The sequence below is a fragment of the Vipera berus genome, assembly GCF_964194415.1.
Source record: "Vipera berus genome assembly, chromosome: 5".
Taxonomy (NCBI): Eukaryota; Metazoa; Chordata; class Lepidosauria; order Squamata; family Viperidae; genus Vipera; species Vipera berus.
Window position 1 is genome coordinate 25,762,923 of NC_138207.1, and position 7,843 is coordinate 25,770,765.

The following is a 7,843-nucleotide window of genomic DNA, read 5'->3' on the forward strand; positions in this document are numbered from 1 at the left end:
TCTGGATTCAGATTGGTATATTGTTTTAATCTTTTGATAAATTAAGACTTGCTTTTAAAGTGTTGAAGATTCTGATAAATGTACATGAAAGCATTCTACCCATGTAATGTTTCTCACATGGTCCATAATTATAGACTATTAAAGAATACTAACTTATTTTTTCTGGTAATGCCTTACTAATCCTCTGCAGAGGCAGTGATTATGAAATAAGTTTGATCTGACTAATGGGGAGGGGCAAAAGCAAAAAGATTTCTTTCTCATTTTTTTCTTAATCTTTCCCCTTGTTTACATTCTGTTCCAAAGAATGCAGACCACAAACTTAAACATGAATTGGGAGACTATAATTTATTAATCTAATTTCATGCACAGTATTTTAAAAGGCAGTATATTGATCATTTTGCCAAAATATTTATGGTGTTTTATACTTGACAATGAAATGATATAATTTCTTCTGTGTAAGATCAATCATAAAATTTTCATAAACTTACAGGAAATATGAGCAATCAATGGACCATACATAGTTATTGGATACTCTATTTGCAGTCCATGGAGTGACGAGAAACAATCTCTCTTTTTTATCTCTTGACTATCAGACATTAGTTGGATACTAGCAGGGCTTTTTTTCTCATAGAATGCTTAGAACGGAGATCTGGCACCTTTCTTGGATGGAACCTTGTAGGGTAGGCAAGGTGGGTTGTATGACATGTGTGAGTTCCGGCACCTTTTTCTTTTACAAAAAAGGCACTGGATACTAGAGATAAAGTAATCAAGAACTCTTGGCAGAATGCCTCACTTGAAGTTTAAACTCTACAAGTATTTCCTTGGTGATCCTGTTTAACCTGGGTTGCTATCTTAAACTTCTATACAAGAACTTAAACTTCTATGTAATATACTGTCATGTATCTGTCATGTATCATGTATCTATTTAATATGCACATATCACATGCCCAAGACTAAATATCCACAGATTTTCAGAACTGAAGACAATATTTGAAGTTACATTAATATCACTTCCTATATTTAAACTAAAGAAGTCCCAAAATTGCATTTGATATTTAGCCAATTCACCTTTTGGCTTGTGATCTAGATCAGAGGTCCCCAACCTTTTGGGCATCAGGGACCAGTTTTGTGGAGAGAGGTTTTTCCCCAGACCAGAGGAGGTGTGGTTTTGTGTGCTGCTTGCATCTTGCAGATGGGTCTTTGCTTATTTGTGCGGACCAGTTGCTGGTGTGCCGTGGCCTGGTACCGGTCCACAGACTAGGGGCTGGGGACCCCTGATCTAGATACTTTTCATAGATGTTCTCTTCATCGGATTCCTAGGCATTAGTTTTATAGGTGAAAAATTTTGCATTATTTCTATTAAATTTTACTCTCTTACTAGTTAAAGTCATTTTGAATCTTATTACAGTACTATATTCCAGAGTAGCAGCTACTTATGTTAAATGCTTGCTGGAGGCAAGGTCCACTACATCTATTGCATTCCCATGGATCCCCAAATTAGTCACTCTGTCAAAATAAGGAAATAGGATGGTTTGCATGACTTATTCTTTGATAGAATATTCTTGGTTGGTTTAGCATGGTTTATAATTGATAAATCCATGACGGATCCTACCGTTCAATGCATTTCCCCCCAAAACCTTGTCTCCCTCTCCCTCCCATACTTTTAGAAAGGAAACAACATTTGCCCTTCCCCAAATCTCTGCCACTATGTTTTCTCCATGATTTTTTATCAAAGATCACCGAAAGGGGCTGCAACTCTTGGATGTTATTGGTCTGATATTGTAGTCTTAAATTTCTTCATGGCACACCCTAATCACCTCATATGGTGGTGGTTCTTCCTTTTGTTGATTGTTCTCCTTAGGTTAATTTGAACAGTTTCCCACTGAGGAAAAGTCCTTAGCAAAGTAAGAAGAGCTGTGGTGGCTCAGTGGTTAGAATGCAATATTGCAGGCTAACTCTGCCCACTGGTTGTCTCAACCTTCTATCTTTCTGAGGTCGGTAAAATGAGGACCCAGATTTTTGGGAATAATATGCTGACTATGTAAAGTGCCTAGAGAGAGCATTGTGAAGCACTATATAAATCTGAGTACTAGTGCTAATAGATGGAGAACCTTGAAAGCACTGTCACCTGGAAACAATTTTAGATTCCATTTTCCACTAATTTCTCCCACAATGATAACTTAATCACCATTCTTATGAGTTTATAAAAATCTGCTTTCTTGTATCCTTGATCAGTGTTTGAATACGCTCAGCTTTAGACTCCCTAAATATCAAAGCTATCCGTATTACATATTCACTTCCTCCAAACTGCCCATTGCTTGTACTGTTTATTAGAATTTCTGTCATACACACACTGTGGACAAGGCAAGTTAAATAATTATATCTGATTTTTATTGGATGTCTTTAAATAGCGTCTGAACAGCTATCTGTTGGTGATGCTCTAATTCTCCCTTCTACACTGTCTGGGGATTTGGATTTAATGGACTAAATGTCCTTTTCCAAATTTATGGTTCTATATTTATCTCTTCCTACATTCTGGTGAAATTTAGTACTGCTTTTCCAGCCTTGATGTACTCCAAATGTGTTGGATTTCCATGGGAATATTGCAAAATCTGTTCATTAGAACACAAGATTATGTTTTTCCTATGTCATGGTCTCATAATCTTCATTTTTCATGATGGCATTGAAAGAAGAGAGTTGGGGAAAAATGCATTGCATGATGCTATCATATAAAAGTATCATATGCACCATGAAGATACTGCCATCTACTTGGAGCTTACTTTGAATTTCTTTATATGTCTAAATTTACTCTGCAAAACATGAGCTCCATATGTTCCTACATGCCAGTTGTTATCTGAGATGATTTAATTCATTTTCAGTGTTGCTGTTTGTTTTTGGTAAAGCACCTCCCTGATTATCTCACCCTTTCATTCTCTTTGTCATTATCGTCCTTATTTATGACCTCTTTCTATACCTTGCTGGCGTTCACTGTTGAGATCGGAAGACAATTCTAATGGACAAATGGAAAAAGAACATGCAAGTAGGAGATGGGCTGACTCCCATCTATGTATTCCTTGATTCCATCTAGGTATTTCTAATCAAGGCGAGAAGCAACCTGGAATTAAGGAGAAACTTCCTAAGGGTGTGTGTGTGTGTGTGTACAATTATTCAGTGGGATGGCTTACCTTCAGAAGTTGTGGGTGCTTCATCACTGGAGGTTTTTAAGAAGAGACTGGACAACCACTTGTCTGAAATGGTAAATGGTCTCCTGCTTGAGCAGGGGGTTGGACTAGAAGACCTCCAAAGTCCAGCTCTATTCTGATTGATTGATTGACTGCACTGATGACCCACAACCCTAATAAAAGCACAAACCAAACAGCTTAAAAATTAAAACCACCATAACAATAAAATACCAAATATAATAAGATGATACCGTAATAATGATGACAAGCAACCACATCTCAGAAGACTTGGCAAGAGATCAGACTTTATTATTTTCTGGAAGGCTATTACCAAGAGGGAAGCAGACTAACTACTAGCATAGGCAACATGTTGAAAAAGCATGTTCTTGGCCTCAGCCCCACTTATTTCCCAAAATTGATACCATAGACATTCTACTAAGTAGCATCTGACAGCACATTACACTGTTGTGTCTTTTTCTAACTTGTAATTCTATTAATTGAATTAATAGTAGTTTCATTACTACCATTTCAAGGGTTATATATGGACAAGATAGAGGTGCAATAATATTTAATAGCATTTATACTGCACTAAATCTTGTGGCCATGTTTTGTACACATGCACACGTGCTGATGTTCTAATGATGCAATGAGGAAAAGAAAGAAGTAAGAATATGCTTGCTCATTTCCTCTTTGTTATATATATTACTTTTAAAAATAATTCAGTAAGCTGGAATGTTCTTGTTGAACAGAAGAATAATTTATCTCCAAAGAATAAAAACAGTTAATAGACAGTGATAGCTCAAGGAGAACACAGCATGAATCAAGTTTAAGTTGGGGCAGAATGTTCTAAAATTGATGTAACAGAAATAAAAAAAATCACAGAATATTTCTGCTCCTGAGACAGATTGTCTTCTACCAACAAAAGCCCATGCAGGAGCGGGGGGGGGGGGGGTAGCTGTAAAAGATTAGAAAAGAAATCTTGTAGAACTGAACTCAGCAAAAGTATCAACCCAGCATATAGCACTATGGAAAAAGCTGAATTCCATATTTGATATATCTTTAGAAAACAGATTTATTAATGTAAAAGGGTCTGTGTTGTTAGAGTGGTGTATCAAGCACTACTTTACAAGACCTTTGCAGCAATTTTAACCAATTTTGAATATGCCCATTCTCACCCTGCTGATAATTCTGGAGTGGAAATGTTTGTGTATTGAGGTAGTCCTCATTTAGCAACCAGTTGCAGTTACAACAGTGATGAAAAGCTAACGTTGTTACCAACCCTTGCATTTATTACCTTCACAGCTCTGTAAAGCAAAGGAAAGCTGAATAGGATCATAAGGACTGTCATGGTTTCATTTAGCAACCACTCTGTCGGTCTCATTTGTGGTTGTGAAATGAGGACTACCTCTATGAGAAACTGCAGCACATCTATTCTTTTTTTCCTTAATGTTGGTGCCCTGCAAAGCTTTAGTTCAATCCTTTTCAACACTGCTGAGAGCATTCATCTCAGAGTGCCTCTGATCTTATAGATGGAAATTCTCCTTTCTTGCCCATAGAAATTAAAGTCTTTCAAGATTAGTGATTATGTAGATTGTAGTGGGTAAATTTCATACTACTTTTGAGGAATCGAGAATGAAAACAGTGGTGGTCTACAGGCTAGAAGGGCAAATATAAATGGGGAATAAATGAATTGAATAGTGTGGAAAAACTGGGTAGGAAACTTATTTGCAGTACAATCTAAGTAATGAAATCTGACTGAATATTGGCAAATGCTACCTTTTACACAGTACTGCATGTAAGATGTAAGATATAAAATCTCTACATTTTCTAGAGATTTGCTACAAAAAGCTATAGTAATGGGCCACAACTTGGATAGCTGAGAAAAAAAAGACAGAAGGATATAAAGGATGAAGCTCCCAGTGGCTGCTTGACATGGTAGTTATAATCCACAATCAAGCGTAGATACAATATCTTTAAAAGTCAGTTGCTTCAGAACAGTTGGGAAAATGTATTGTCTCCAAGTTCTTGTCATAGTGGAAAAATTTGGTGGGTTATTGTAAAAAACAGGATTAGGCGGGTCTTTGGACTGGTAGGACTTTGAACTACTGTGCTCTGCTGGCAATCAATAGCTTTGTGAGAGGACTTTTTTTGGGGGGGGAGGGTGTGAGCTTTTGAGTCAATGTTGACTCCTGATAACTGTATGGGCAAGTCCTTGACGTTTTATTGGCTACATTTCTGCCATTGCCTTCTTCCAAGGGCTTAGAGAGACTGACTCGCCCAAGGTAACCCAGCAGTTGTCCTCATGCCTAAGACAGGAGAAAACTCATGATCTTCCGGTTTCTAGTCTGATGCCTTCATTACTACACCAAACTGGGTCTCATGACAGGATCCTAGGGAAGATGTCTTGTGGTTTAGCATTTCCACCACTATTCTGTAATTTACATTTTGTCATTGTCTTTTCATGCTTTCCCATCCAGCCTTTTTTCCATCTTCATCATTTCCCCACTTTTCTTACTTTCCCACCCAGAATTTATTCTTCTTCCAAAATTCATTCTTCTTCCATATATATTCACTAATTCTGTTTTACTCTGAATCTCTACTTTACCTTCCATTCATTCACTTATTTAGTGGCTGAATAAATATATGGAGCTAAATTGCAGTTAGTCAAACCAGCCAAACTGACCTGATTCATTATCTCAGTAAGCCAAAAACCCTAATTTACCTACCACAGTAGTTAGTTATAACACACTAAGCTAAAAAGCAGAAAGTGATATCATACATTTGAATCACCCATGATACTGGACAGCAGTGGCGTAGCGTGGGGAGTGCAGGGGGGGCCGGCCGCACCGGGCGCAACATCTGGGGGGGCGCGCTCGCACTCGCAGCTCTCTGCCCCTGCCTGGCTCACTCACTCTCTCTCACTGCAGTGCTGGCTGTGCGAATCCGATCCGAGCCACCGGGTCACTGCCCACTGTGGAGGGGGGGGGTGCCAGGCGTGCGGTGCGGTGCGGAGAGAGAGCGAGGGACTATCTGGGGGAGGGACAGTGCAGCGGCCGGGTGCTTGCCCCGGGTGCTGACAACCCACGCTACGCCACTGCTGGACAGGGTTTTCACTCTTTGGGATTATAAAGATAGCGAAGAATAATTTCTTGTTTCATTTCCTTCTTAAAGTGCTGTTTTTCTGGAATGAACCTTTTAATAAAGATTTTTTTAAAAAAAATAATAGCTGGAAGTTATCTGGAATTCTGAATTTAAGAGAGCCTTGCCTGCAAGGTATCACTGTCACTCCTTGTTACCAAGTGAAATAGTTTTTTCTATGCTTGAAGGATTTTCGGACACAACCAACTAAAACTGATTTTCAGTTTTTGTCTGCTCTAGTATATAACTGGAAGAAATATTCATATCTTCCACTACTGTTAGTGGATTAAATCACAAAAAAACTGAAGAAGTTAAAAATTAAATGGCTTGCTAGTTTTCTTAAATGCAACCAATAAATGCAAACGAGAATACCACCGTTCATTTCTTGTTAGCAAGTCTGAAAAATAAAGTACCGTATATACTTGAGTATAAGCCGACTCGAGTATAAGCCGAGACCCCCAATTTCACCCCCAAAAACTGGAAAAAGTTGTTGACTCGAGTATAAGCCGATCCGCCGTTCTGCAAGCCTCCGCCGCCAGCAGAGGCTCGATCCGCCATTTTGCAAGCCTGAATACACAGGAATACCCTGTGTGGCCGCGGCTCTCGGGGAAGCCCTGGCTGTCCGCTTCCTCGCTCCACGCTGCCATTCGGGGCCCGCGCGTTCCCCGGGCAAATCGCGGCGCCCACCAGGCGAGGAAACACGCCCGCTCCAGTCGCCCCCCCTTCCCTCAGGAGACGCGAAGCAAGTGACCGCCCGGAGCTTACCGAGGACTTGCTTCGGTGCTTCCAGGATCGCACGCACCTCTCCCAAGCCGCCGCCGTCCGGAGACCTGCCGAAGTTTGGGGAGGTTTGGGGAGGTGCGCGCGCACCGCCCCAAACCTCCCCAAACGTCGGCAGGTCTCCGGACCTCTGCGCCCTGCCTGCCTGCTTCTTTCCGCAGCGGAAAGAAGCAGGCAGGCAGGGCGCGGAGGAACGGACACCTGCCGATGTTTGGGGAGGTTTGGGCGCCTCCCTAAACCTCCCCAAACGTCGCCGGGTCCGCTGTGGAAAGAAGCAGGCAGGCAGGGCGCGGAGAAACGGAGACCCGGCGACGTTTGGGGAGGTTTAGGGAGGCGCCCAAACCTCCCCAAACGTCGGCAGGTGTCCGTTCCTCCACGCCCTGCCTGCCTGCTTCTTTCCGCTGTGGAAAGAAGCAGGCAGGCAGGGCGCAGAGGAACGGAGACCCGGCGACGTTTGGGGAGGTTTGGGGAGGCGCCCAAACCTCCCCAAACGTCGGCAGGTGTCCGTTCCTCCGCGCCCTGCCTGCCTGCTTCTTTCCGCTGTGGAAAGAAGCAGGCAGGCAGGGCGCAGAGGAACGGAGACCCGGCGACATTTGGGGAGGTTTGGGGAGGCGCCCAAACCTCCCCAAACGTCGGCAGGTGTCCGTTCCTCCGCGCCCTGCCTGCCTGCTTCTTTCCGCTGTGGAAAGAAGCAGGCAGGCAGGGCGCGGAGGAACGGAGACCCGGCGATGTTTGGGGAGGTT